Here is a 14,225-nt window from a genome sequence, read left to right as displayed (position 1 = left end):
TTCTTCTGATTTAGATCTTTCCTTTTCTTTCTTTTTTCTTTTCTTTTCTTTTCTTTTCTTTTCTTTCTTTCTTTCTTTCTTTCTTTCTTTCTTCTTTCTTTCTTTTTTTCTTCTTTCTTTCTTTCTTTCTTCTTTCTTTCTTTCTTTCTTCTTTCTTTCTTTCTTTCTTCTTTCTTTCTTTCTTTCTTTCTTTCTTTCTTTCTTTCTTTCTTTCCCCCTTTCTTTCTTTCTCCCTTCCTTCCTCCCTCCCTCCCTTCCTTCCTTCCTTCCTTCCTTCCTTCACTTAGTTCAAGCTAGTTTTGAACTCACTATGTAGCCCAAACTGACCTTGAACTCATAGTGATCTTAATATGACTGGTTTTTTTGTTGTTTTTTGTCTTTTTGAGACAGGGTCTTGCTATGTAGTTCAGGCTGGACTTGAGCTCACTTTGTAGCCCAGGCTGGTCTCGATTCTCAACAATCCTCCTACCTCAGCCTCCCGAGTGCTGAGATTACAGGTGTGCACCACTATACCCAGCATTAATATTACTGTTAAGACAAAAATCAAGAGCATGTCAGTAGATGACTGAAAAGTTGCTTTACACAATTTAGCATTCATGTGTAAGAAAATCTAGTATCACTAGGTGTGGTGGCACATGCCTATAATCCTAGCATTTGGGAGGCTGAAAGAGGAGGCTTACAGTGAGTTCAAGGCCAGCCTGGACTACATAGTGAGACCCTATCTTAACAAAGCAAAGCAAAGCAAAGCAAAGCAAAACCATCAAATGTCAGAAGAAAACACTATGATGCCGTTGTTGATTAAAGGTCTACCCAGAAAAATGTAAACTCTGGTATTTATGGCCCAATTTAAGGGTGCTAAAACCATTAAAAAAAAAAAAAAAAAGCAAAGCTAGGATACAGCTACCAGGCACAAAGGCACATACCTACAGCCCCAACTACTTGAGAGGCTAAGGCACAAGGATTGCTTGATCTCACAAGTTTGAGACCAACCTAAGCAACATAATGAAACACTGGCTCAAAACAAACAAAGGAAAAAACCTCTTCACATCTGCATTAAAGAGAATCATACTGGAAATATAAACCATTCAGAAATGCACAGCAATGACAGCATTAGACAATCTTTTCTTTTCAAGTACTGATATTGAACCCAGGGCCTTTGCACTTAGTTACATCCCCAGATTTTAAAAACAAAAAAATTTTTTTGAGACAAGGTATTGCAAAGTCATTAAATTGTCCAGGCTGGGCTTGAACTTGTGATCTTCCTGTTTCGGCCTTTCAGAGTTCTGGAGTTACAGGTAGGAACTACCATACCGGGCAGCCAAACAGTCTTTTAAATATTGACAATCTGGGGTGAAAACCAAAAAGCCAAAGAAAACTCACTTGATTTATTTTTTTATTACTATTGAATTCTAGTACTGTTATGGTTTCTATCTGAATGTCCCTCCAAAGCCTCATGCAGTCACTGGGTGGGCTTCTAGAGTTTATGGCTGATCTCATGGTCCAGTGTTGGGCTTATGGGTGTGAGTGCTATACCCGCCCTGGGGAGGATAGTTTGCATACAATGTGAGGGCGGGAAAGAGGCTGCTTGCCACTGCTCCTTCATTTTGCTCTTGTTGCTTTGCTGTTTTCCACTGCCATGAGCTCTGCCATGTGCCACCCTGCCTTGGAGCCAACCGAGTATGGACTGAACAAACTGTGAGCTAAATAAACCTTTCCTTCCCTAATTCTGGGCATCAGGTATTTTGTCTCAGCAATGAGAGAAAAGTAACCAAGACAAGTACATTTTCTCTCTTTTCCTCCCACTTTCTTTTTTCTTTTGTTTCTTTCCCTCTCTGCTCCTTTCTCTTTTGATTTAGATCTCCTTTCTTTTTCTTTCTTTGTTTCTTTGTTTCTTTTGTTTTTTCCTTCCTTCCTTCCTTCCTTCCTTCCTTCCTTCCTTCCTTCCTCCCTTCTTTCTTTTGACAGGGTCTCATTATGTAGCCCAGGCTGTCCTCAAGCTCACAGAGATTCTTCTGCCTCAGCCTCCTAGTGCTTGGATGCACCACCATACCCAATTTAAATTTTTCTGTGAAGCCGAGCACAGTGCTGCACATCTGTAATCCCAGCACTCAGGGAGGCTGAGGCAGGAGGATCGTTGTGAGTTTGAGACCAGCCTGGGCTACAAAGTGAGCTCAAGGTCAGCCTGAACTGCATAGTGAGTCAAGTCTCAAAAAGACCAATAAATAAATAAACAAATTTTTCTGTGAACTTCCTGGTCATATCCATTGTCAATTAGAGAAACTGTCAGCCCTTGGCAGGAACTGCCATCTTCCAGTTGGTGAAAGCAAAGGGAAAGAGGAAAGGACGCATGTTCTCTAGGTTTTATAGAAAACATGGCATTGTTACTTGGCGTTCCCACACAAATCTGCAATGCAGTGGCCTAGATGTGGAGAACAAGGTGCAGCTCAGTGTTCCCAGTCAGGCAGGCAGTTAGGCAACAGCGGACCTGAAGGACATAGTGGGAGACGGCTGAAACAGAGACCGCAGTGCATGATGCCTCTGAGCTCAGACAGGAGCGACCCCACAGCGAGCCTGGACACCTGAAGGCCCCACCTTGCGCTCGTTCTGACCCTCAGGCACCCCAGGGAGGCAGCATTCAGAGCCGTGGCCCACACCAGTGATTCAGAAGGGCAGATTTAAACTGGGCGTGGTGGCGCATGCCTGTAATCTCAGCAGTTGGGAGGCTGATGCAGGAGGATCCTTGCGAGTTTGAGACCAGCCTGGGCTCCAAAGTGAGCTCAAGGCCAGCCTGAACTGCATAGTGAGACCCTGTCTCAAAAAGACACACACAAAAAGAAAGGAAAAAAAAAAGAAAAGAAAGAAGGGCAGCTTTCTTCAGAGACCCTCCTGCCTTGGGCTGAGACCTGATTTAGATTCTTCTGTGAGGCTGGGAGTGGCGGCACACACCTGTAATCCCAGCACTTGGGAGGCTGAGGCAGGAGGATCATAGCAAGTTCGAGATCAGCCTGGGCTACAAAGTGAGCTCAGGCCCAGCCTGAACTGCATAGCAAGACCCTGCCTCAAAAAAAAAAAAAAAAAAAAAAAAAAAAAGATTCTTCTGTGATTAAGGCCCCTGAGGGAATATGGTCCAGTTGAAACAGGAAAGCCATTCTTGAGATATCAATATTCCAGAGTAATCCCTAAGAGAAATGTCCTGGGCATATACTTAGTTCCCTGAACCTCACGAGTATTTTTTTTTTGAGTAAGGGTCTTTCTAAGTTACTAAATTGCTAAGGCTGGGCTCAAACCTGCAGTCCTCCTGCCTCAGTCTCCTAAGTGCTGGAATTGCAGGCATGTGCCAACACATTCAGTCCAGGAACAATTTTTGTGTGCATAAAAATATGTCCAAACCTGTACTCCAGGCAGATGTCTTTGTGACACTGTCTGGCAAGTGTAACCCCTCTATATCTACTTTACATTAATTTCTACCTGTATTTCTGTATAGAACTGTGTCTCTTTATTTTTTCCTTTTTTGGTACCAGGAATTGAGCCTAGGACCTTCACAATGAACATCACCAGTCCTTTTTATTTTTAGAGACAGGGTCTAACTAAGTTGCTAAATTGTGGGGCTGGGGATATAGTTCAGTGGCAAAACGCCTGCCTGTCAAGCACAAGGTCCTGAGTTCCATTCTTGGTACCAAAAAAAAAAAATTTGCTAAATTGCATAGGCCGGGTTTATACTTGTGATTCTCCTGCCTCAGCCTCGAAGAGTGCTTACCAGCTCATGGTCACCATGCCTTGACTAGCTTCTGTGCCTGACTACACTCTTTCCTCAAAGGAAGAACTACGGACTAGAAAGTGAGGGCTGGGTTCCGGCTGTGTCAGGACCGCTTCCGGTGGTGACGTCACCCAGCATGCTATTGGTGCAACAAACAACTGCCAGCAGGATTCTCCAGCCAGAGAACCAGTGTTCACAGTGATCGCTTCACACACACTAAGAGGCCCGATAGCTTACAGAAATGTGCAAAGGAAAATAATTCCCAAGCGGAAGAGGGAGGAGGAGAGAAAAACAATTAGAAAAGAAGGGAGCCAAAGAGAAGAGCTCTTGGGTTCAACTGAAGCGCCAGCCTGCTGCACCAGAGACGTGCTTGGTGCAAAGCCTGGGAAGGAGCCCGAGCGGCTGGCACCCATTCCCTGTGTGCCCCCACGGCGTGGGGAGGGGAGGCGGGCTCCGGACTGTGAAAACCTTTTTTCCAGACTTATGTATATGCTAGATATGTATCTTCTAGATACTAGATGCAGCATTTTTTTCTCCCACCTTTTGCCTTTAACTTTGATTATATTTTTATTTTTTAAACAAGGTCTCACTATGTAGCCCAGGCTGGCTTTGAATTTGCTGTGGTCCTCCTGCCCCAGGCTCCTGAGTGCTGGGATGAGAGGCATGTACCACCATGCCCAGTGATTTATATCATTTATTTTCACAGAAGTTTAAAAAAACACTTTTTTTTTTGGTTTTAAAAAATTTTAAAGGGCAAGGCTGGGCATGGTGGCACATGCCTGTAATCCCAGCACTCAGGAGGTTGAGGCAGGAGGACTGTGTCCATTTCGAAGCCAGCCTGGGCTACAAAGTGAGCTCCAGGGCAGCCTGAACTGCATAGCGAGACCCTGTCTCAAAAAGACAAAAAAGGGCTCCATGGAGCTGAACCTCAGTGCAGAGGCTTTGGGTTCAATTCCCAGCACAATCTTTAAAAAATACAAATTGCATTTTTAAAACCAGAAACTGCCATGGAATCAGGGTTTCATTGCTTCCTACTCCACATGATTTGTTTGTTTTGTTTATTTGAGATAGGGTCTCCACATGTAACCTGGGTTGGCCTTGAATTTACTATGTAGCTCAGGCTGGCCTCAAACTAATGCAATCCTCCTGCCTCAGCCTCCTGAGTGCTGGGCTTACCCCATGTTTATTGACTGAATGATTGATTGTACTGGGGATTGAATCCAGGGAGCTCTCAAGCATACCCATAACCCCTTCCCTTTGTTTGGAGAGAGATCTTATTTCATAAATTGCCCAAGCTGGCCGCAAATTTGGGATCTTCCTGCTTCAACCTTTGGAATAACTTGGTGTGGCAGAGGGGGTTTAGTTCTTCCCCAGCATTTAACCACTTTTGGTTTCGCATTCACTGAAGAAATCTTGTGAACTTGAGGGATTGGTGCTTTCTCAAATCCAAGTATCTTTTTTTATTTGTTTGCTTTTTTTGAGACAGGGTCTCTCTATGCAGTTCAGGCTGGACTTCAGCTCACTTTGTAGCTCAGGTTGGTCTTGAACTTGCAACAATCCTCCTGCCTTAGCCTCCCAAGTGCTGGGATTACAGACATGCGCCACCATGCCTGGCCCAAGTATCTTTATGATATCTTTTTACTGCTGTCAATATAAAATTACAACACTGCTTTAAAAGGAAATAGTGGATTTAACCAACTGCGAGCGACCATGGCCTTGGAACAGAGATTCAAGTTATCTTGAATGACGCGGTATCCAGGAAGAGGTTACAGGAAATTTGAGAGTCACAGAACAAAAAAAGTAAGTGAAAGTCACAGAGTATAGGAATAGAGAAAGGCGAACTCCTACAGAATTCAGCTGTCTCATTTCCACCTCTAGGGGTCGCGGAGTGTCAGGGAAAACGCATCTGAGCGTGTATCTGCAGTCTCGAGGACGCTGAGTCAGACAGATAAGCAGAGCTTGATTGGCAATGACTATTGAAAGATACCAAAGACAGCTCAGGTGACCTTGGCTCTTTCTACAACATCGGTCTGTCCACGGTCAGCCGGGTCAGGCTGCAGTTCTTCACAGTGGACGCGGCTTCTTCAGAGAACTTCCGTTCGCATTGCTGTGGACATCTTTTTGTCCTTTTAATTGTAGTAACACATTTTCATGAGCTGCAGGTGAAGAACACTTTGTCCTGAGTACTGAGAAATGTTGTGTCACATCCAGTCCATACAACTGAGGGACGACACAGCTTTCCTCACAGTCTAATCTGCTTGGGAAACCGTGAATCCCGGAACTCAAAATCCCAACCCGAAGTGTAGAAACTGACTTATTTGGGGCTGTGCCCAGTAATATCTAACCCGAACCAGAACTTTGAATTTTACGGGAACAAATGTCTGTCTTCTACACCCTCGGACTTTGTAACTTGCTTCAAAAGAGATTCTCCACCCCAGTAGTATTTTTAAAACATAGGTTAAAAACCTTAAAAATATTTTAAGTTTTCCTGCCTAAATGATGAAGTACTCTGTTTTTGATGTGATGGGGCAAGAAGTTTATTGCTTTTTTTCTCCCCCTTCACTGGGTAGCCAATTATCTCAGGTGATTTATTAAAAAAGGCACATTTTTGCTTCCAGATTTAAGTGTCACTTTTGTAAACTTCATTTGCACATATACATGGGTCCCTTTCTGTGCTTTATCGTAGTCCACTGATTTATTTATTTATTGGCAGTAGTGTGACTTGAACTCAGAGTACTGAACCACCCTCTCAGCCCTATTCCTCCTTTTCCAAATTTTATTTTGAGAGTGGGCCACACTACATTGCTCAAGCTGGCTTTGATTTGTGATCCTCTTGCCTCAGTTTTCCAAGTAACTGGAGCATGTACGGCAGATTTGATTATTTTCAATCCCTTCAGCTTTTGTGTGTGTGTGTCTTTTTGAGACAGGGTCTCGCTATGCAGTTCAGGCTGGCCTTTAGCTCACTTTGTAGCCCAGGCTGCTCTTGAACTTGCAATGATCCTCCTGCCTCAGCCTGCCGAGTGCTGGGATTACAGGCGTGTGCCACCAGGCCCAGCTAATCCCTTCAGTTTTATATTGTTACATCTGTATTATTTTATAGACTTACATTTTCATTGAATTTTAATTTTGGGGGGCTGAGTCCCAGGGCCTCAGGTATGCTAAGTGATGGGTTTCTTCCCGTGCCAAGTCATCATGGCAGCCATCTGATGTGGCGCGGAGACTAAAACAACAACCAACGCGTCCCTCCCACACTAACTTCTGCCTTCTTTCCTCAGTCTAACCACAAGTTCCCATTTTATTTTTACGCATGCGTGATCCCTCCTTCCCAATCAGCATCTGTTGCGTCACTTAGACTCCCCGCAAACCCTGCCCTCAGCGAAGCCCAATATATCGTTTGTCTCTGTGACCCTTCCTCAGGAGGGATCCTTGCATCTCTTTAGCAGCCTAAAGAGGGTCCTTGCGTCTCTTTTGCAGCCTTCCTGTGCCTTACAATAAAGGCTTTCTTTACCTTTGTTCCATCTCTCACTTGTGTGAAACCTTACCCTAAGCGCATGCTCAACTCCTAAGCTACATCCCCCTGACTATTTTCTCTTTCAGAAGATAATTGGAATTCCCAAATTCCAATTTTAAACTCCTATGAAAATTTGGTTAAGATCGCATTAAATTTATAGACCGATTTGATTGTCCTGGATGACAGTAGGATAGAAACCACTCCGCCGGGCACCACGGCCCACGCTGGTGATCCTGGCTCTCAGGGAGGCGGAAGGCAGAGCGTGGCAATTCGGTACTTAGTGAGAGCCTGTCTCAAAATAAAAAGGAAAAAGGATGTAGCTCAATGAGAAGGCCATGGGTTCAATCGTTAGAACCCAAATAAATAAACAAACCCCAATAGTGACTTTTCCCGGGTGTAGATACCAAATATGAGCGACTGTCCTTTCAATCCCTTTATGGGTGTGTGTTATTTGATTCTGACCCGAAACCCCAAAGAGCCCTCCCTCACTGTTAATTGGCCCCAAGAGGTCCCCATGGGTGGTGCTTGCTGCACGGTCCCCCTCTCGTTCTTTACACAGGCATTGCGACTTGAAGTGACAAGCAGGGCTTGGATGCAATAGGCCCATTGACTTTGCATCACCAACTGCGGAAATTTGGTGACAAATTCACCTATCACCTGATCACAGAGACCCTCCATGTCTACTCCGCAGACTGTGCTGGCTGGGGCCGAAGCCCAGGAGAATCCCAGCAACAACTGCTCGCTGGAGCAATCACAGATGGCTCGCTGTGGGGGAGCTGTGTGCTGGCCTAGACTCAGCTGTGTTCTGTGTTTGCCAGTTATACAGGTAATCCAACACCTTGCTGTTGGATTCAATCTCTCTTCCCTATTGTGACAGTCTCTTTTTTGAGACAGGTTTTCCCTCCGTAGTCCAGGCTGGCCTTGAACTCACTATGTAGCCCAGGGTGACCTCAAACTCCCATGATCCTCCTGGCTCAGCCTCCCGAGTGCTGGGATCACAAGCATGTGCCACCATGCCTGGCTATTGTGACAGTCCTGGCCCTTATTGAGTAGTCTCAAATAAAGTCTTCCTTGCCACCTTTAACAAGTATCTGGTGCAATTTTTCGGGGGAGACAGGGGAGACTAGGTCTCACTATGCTACCCAGTCTGGGCTTGAACACATGATCCTCTTGCCTTACCCAGAGTGCTGGAATTATAGCTGTGCACCACTGCACTCAGTTTTTTTTTTGTTTTTTTGTTTTTTGTTTTTTTCCAGTACCAGGGATTGAACCCAGGGCCTTTGCATTGAGCTATTTTGCTTTGTTTTGTTTTGTTTTTTTGATAAGGTCTTGCTAAATCAGTAAGTTGCCCAGGCTGAACTTGAATTTATCATCTTCCTGCCTCAGCCTCCCAGAGTGCTGGGATTACAGGTGTGCACCACCATGCCTAGCTTGCACTTTGCTCTTGTATGTGTTGTCCAGAAACATATGTATTGGAATTCTTTGCCCATTTGTCAAAAAAGCGAATAATCTTTTATTATGGTTAATCTTTAATTAAGCGAATAATCTTTAATCATGGTCCAATGCTGGCATTAAGGGTATGAGTGCTACATCTGCCCTAGGGTGGGGAGCCTGCGTACAATATAAGGGACAGAAAGAGGTCTCCCCCACCTCGCTTTTGCTGTCTCCTGCCACCATGAACGGTTGCCCTCTGCCGTGTGCCACCCTGCCTTGGAGCCAGTGGATTATGGGCTGAAACCTCTGCAAATGGTGAGCTAAATAAACCTTTTCTCCTTTAGCTTTGGGTGTTGGATGTTTTGTCTCAGGAACCAGAGACAGGTAAGTAAGCCAATAGTCTAACTAATAATAGTGACAAATTGGTTGCCGAATATTTTGCAGCGCAGCACTGATTACACCAAGTACACAACATCTGGCCTGGTATTTATTTATTTGTTTATTTATTTATTATTTTTATTTTTGTTTTTCTCCGGTACCGGGAACCGAACTCACGACCTTGCGCTTGCCAGGCAGGCGCTTTGCCGCTGAGCTAAATCCCCAGCCCAAGGCCTGGTATTTAAAACACTGAGGCTTTTTTTTTTTTTTTACTGAGTTGTGAATTTTTAAATGGTGGATTTTAGAATATGTGAAATATTTTTCAGGAATAAAAAAATGGAAGAAAACTCCAAATAATTCTTTCTTGCTTGCTTGCTCTCTCTCTCTCTCTCTCTCTCTCTCTCTCTCTCTCTTTCTCTCTTTCTCTCTCTCTTTCTTTTTTTTTTCTTTCTTTCTTCCTCTTTCTTTTTGAGACAGAGTCTTACTCTGCTGTCCAGGCAGCCTTTGAACTCACTATGTAGCCCGGGCTGGCCTCCAACTTACATTGATCTTCCTGCCTCAGCCTCCCCAGTGCTGAAATTACAGGCATTTGACACCATGCCAAGTACATTTGCTTTGGAGAGCTCTACCCTACATTCCTGTGCCCTTGGACAATTGCTTGATTGCTGAGTCTCAGATTCATAACATGTAACATGGCCCTTTCTTCGTTCCACTATTAAGATCTGTCCTCCCCAGCTTGGTGGCCAAAGTATCCGTTCTCTTAGACCAGTGATTGGTAGCAGACATGCTGCCCTGACCCAAAGAGGGTCAGTCAAAGTTTCTGAAGGAGATCCATGTGGCTGCTGGGTCAGAACAGGGTTCTCTCCTTCTGAATTATAACTGGTGCGGATCGTGGGAGCCACAGCTATTGGGGCCGTCATTCTATCATCTTTGTAGCAGTGAGGCCCAGCCAGGGCTGTGCTTGTCTGAGTTCACGAATCTGTTGTAATCTGTAGCTTCCCGGTCGCTTCTCTGGCTCTCCTCTCCTGCTAAGCTTTGTTTCCTGGAAGTATCTAAAACCTTCTGCCACTCCCACCAGTACTGCTGCTGCTGGGCCCACCATAGCCACCTTGATTTCACGGTTTGGGAAAGTACTGGCCTCCACCACCATAGGGCCCAGAGCTTCTGCCTCTACAGTTTCCACCTTTCACGGGTCTAACATTTGAAGATTAATTGTTGTAACTGCCAAATCCATTGTAGCTTCTGTCATTACCAAATCCATTGTGGCCATCCCCACTGCTACTATATCCACATCCACCACAGCTGCCACCAAAGCCACCTCGACCACTGAAGTTTCCTCCGCGACCAAAATTGTCATTCCCACCAAAGCCACCACCGAAATTTCCAGAACCAGTTTGACCTCTTTGGCTAGATGAAGCACTCGCCATCCCGTGCTGCCACACAGCTGTCCTCCCATCACAGCTGTGGCCATTCACAGTATGGTATTTCTGAACAGCAATCTTATCCACAGAGTCATGGTCAGCAAAGGATACAAAAGCAAAGCCCCTCTTCTTTCCACTGCCTCAGTCCGTCATGATTTCAATCACTCTGATTTTTCCATACTGTTCAAAATAATCTCCTAGGTGATGTTCTCCAGTATCTTTTTTAATGCCTCCAACAGAGGTCTTCTTCACCCTTAAATGGGTGCCTGGTCTTTGAGGATCTTCTCTTTAGACATCTCTCTGGTTCCACAACTCTTCTGTCCACTTTGTGCGGCTTTGCATTCATGCCTGCAGGCACCTGCTCCCCAGTGGCGTAAGTGACAAACCCAAAGCCCCAGGAGCGCGGGGTGTTGGGATCTGTCATTACCACACAGTCCGCGAGGGTCCCCACAGCTCACAATGGCTTCTCAGACTGATGAGAGCTGTGTCAAAGCTCAGCCCTCCCATGAAGAGCTTCCCAGCTGCTCCGGCTCCTTGGGAGACTCCGACTTAGACACGATGGCAGTTGGAAGAGAGGCTGACCGTGCTTCTTCCGGGGTGTCCACCAGCGGAAAAAAAAAGAAACTCATTGTTTTTAGAGCAGCAATTTTATTTTTAGCATTTTATGCCATAGATTTAGCCTTTATAAAGGTACATGGAAGGATAATTGTTACTTTTTTTTTTTTTTTTTTAGTACGGAGATTCAAACTCATAATCTTGCTCTTGCCAGGCAGGTGCTGTGCCGCTGAGCTGTATTCCCGGCCACTGTCACAGTTTTTTTTTTTTTTTCCCCTCTCTACAAAAAGAACAAATTAGAAGGAAAACAAAATGTTTGTCTCAGACTAGGCTGCTGGCTGCAAGCTGCAGATTTGATTCTGCTGGATTAGTTGCAGGCTGTTTATTGTAAATTGTTGCAAGGGCTAGAGCACAAGCGGATGCAGAAATAGCCAGATGAGCAGAACAGCCAGTTAGCTGGGGCCAAGAACTACTTAAAACCGCATGGGCTGCTGCCAAGAACTTGGCTGCAAGTGACAGGCACTGGTCCCCCAGTGTCTCCTGTGCAGCAGGACCTTGCTCTGCAGCCCCCACTGCCTCCACAGCTGCGAGCCTGTGTTGCAGTCCGGCCAGCCAAGTAGATGCCTGCAGAGCCCAGTTCCAGGCAGGCGCTTGTGCCGCTGAACTATGTCCCTGGCCCCAAAGGTGAATTTATTTTTGGCTTTTTGAGACAAGGTCTCGCTATGCAGTTCAGGCTGGGCTTGAGCTCACTTTGTAACCCAGGCTGGTCTCGAAGTTGCAACGATCCTCCTGCCTCAGCCTCCTGAGTGCTGGGATTACAGGCGTGTACCACTATGCCCGGCTAGATCCCAGTTCCTATAGGGTACACTTTCTATTTGGGGCCTGGATGTAGGCAACAGTGTGCTAGAGCTTCAAAGGAGACTAGAGAGTGAGTTTTCCCACCCACATTAGAAGTGCTTTGGAGGAACTGACCAGCCAGAAAAAATGGCCAGTGTCCAGTACATTGTTCATGCATAGGCAGCTAGTTAATATGTCATGCTATAGCCATGCAGCAGAGCACTATATATCCCTTTGCACAGAAAACCATGATTTATGCCAGGCATGGTGGCACACGCCTGTAATCCCAGCATTTGGGAGGGTGAGGCAGGAGGATGGATGGGAGTTCGAGGCCAGCCTGGGCTACAAAGTGAGCTCAAGGCCAGCCTGAACTGCATAGGGAGACCTTGTCTCAAGAAGACAAAAAAAAAAAAAAGAAAGAAAGAAAGAAAAAAAGATGATTTAAAACATAATGAAGTTGGTATAGTGGTACATGCCTATGATCTTAGCTACTGGGGAGGCTGAGACAGGGGGATCCCAAATTTCAGGCCACAATATAATGAGAACCTGTTTCAAAATAAATTTTTTTTAAAATTTAATTTTAATTTTAATTTTATGGCACTGGGAATTAAACCCAGGGAATTAAATTAAACTTTACATTCAGCTGCATCCCTAGTCCTTTTTCTTCCTTTCTTTTTAAAAATTAAATTTTATTGGTACATTTTAGATATACATGATGATCACATTCATCATAGAGAATTTGTACCTGTCCATGATATAATTTGTGTTTTTTCCCCCATTCTCAAAATTAAAATTAAAAGTGCTGGGGGTGTAGCTCAGTGGTAGAACATCTCTTTGTTCAATCACCAGTACCAAAAACAAAGCAAAACAAGACACATACTGAGCCAGGTGTGGTGGTGCATGCATTAAGTCCCAGCATTCTAGGAAGTCGAAGCAGGAGAACTGCAAGTTTGAGACCAGCCTGGGCAATTTAGTTAGAGTATGTTTTTTTAAAAAAAAAAAAAAAGAAGAAGAAGAGAAGGAGAAGAAGAAGAAAAAAATAACTTTTGCAAGTAGGAAGGGAACCAAGAGATAGAGGAAAGGGGGAGAGAGGGTAGGGAAAAGAGATGTAAAGAGAATTAAGGTGTATTATGTACAAGTACAAACTCCATATGATGAATGCAATAATTATGTACTGCAAACATGTACAAATAAAAATAAATAATTAAAAAAGACACAAGCAGCCATGCAGAAGTATAGGTAGATGGCTGGGTGTGGTGGTACACTCCTATAATCCCACCACTCGGGAGCCTGAGACAGGAGGATTGTCACGAGTTCAAGGTTAGCCTGAGCTACAAAGTGAGTTCAAAGCTGGCCTGAACTACATAGCAAGACCCTGTCTCAAAAAAAAAAAAAAGATAACATTACTTTATATATATATATATATAATTCTAAAGTAGATATAGGGTTAGAGCTTCATGCAAGAAGGTGGGCAGTGCCTGGAAGTATCTGTCCTGACTGAGTTTAAATAAAATTTTATGCACAAAAACATTAGTACTGGTCAGGCATGGTGATGCATGCCTTTAATCCCAGCTCTAAAGCTGAGGCAGAAAGTCCGACTTTTTTCTTTGTTTTGTTTTGTTTTGTTTGTTTTTGTCTTTTTGAGATGGGGTCTCATTATGCAGTTCAGGCTGGCTTTGAACTCGTTTTATAGCCCAGGCTGGTCTCGAACTTGCAACAATCCTTCTGCCTCAGCCTCCCAAGTGCTGGGATTGTAGGTGTGCGCCACCATGCCTGGTTGAAAGATTGAGTTTGAAGCCAGGCTGGGCTACATAGTGAGTTCAGAATCAGTTTAGAATATACAGTGAGAACCTGTTTCAAAAACAACAACAAAAAATTAATCCTGAGGTTCAGGGAACTAAGACAATTGTGATGCTATTGATGTTTTACTTAGAAGTCACTCTATAATTGCAAAATGTCCTCTGTCATTTTTAGATGGTCAGCGTTAGGCCGGGCATGGTGGCACATACATATAATTCCAGCACTCAGGAGGTACAGGAGGTTTGCCTGTAGGCAAAGACGAACCAGCCATAAAATTTTTAAAAATAAGATGTGTGTAATACATGTTACAGTCTGCGGTTTCTGTTTGTGTGATCTCAAGTTTTAGCAGCCTCTCCCTAGAGCCCTTCAGCTCTGCGGTGGCCAGCCTGAGTTACATATTAAGTTCAAGGCCCACCTGAACTGTATGGCAAGACCCAGTCTCAAAAAAACTAAAAAAAAAAAAAAAACCCTCAAAAAAAAAAAAAAAAAAAAAAAAGAAGGTCCCTCCCAGCTGAGGCAGGGGGCTTCAAAG

The 14,225-nt window shown here is 44.5% G+C and overlaps 1 pseudogene; it reads right to left on the bottom strand.

Moving 5' to 3' along the window:
* Nucleotides 1-9,749: 9,749 nt before the first annotated feature.
* LOC102003433 lies at nucleotides 9,750-11,130 on the bottom strand (annotated as a pseudogene).
* Nucleotides 11,131-14,225: the final 3,095 nt, after the last annotated feature.

The sequence above is a fragment of the Chinchilla lanigera genome, unplaced genomic scaffold (assembly GCF_000276665.1).
Source record: "Chinchilla lanigera isolate Chin_1 unplaced genomic scaffold, ChiLan1.0 scaffold00068, whole genome shotgun sequence".
Lineage (NCBI taxonomy): Eukaryota > Metazoa > Chordata > Mammalia > Rodentia > Chinchillidae > Chinchilla > Chinchilla lanigera.
This window is presented reverse-complemented; position numbering and strand designations above follow the sequence as displayed.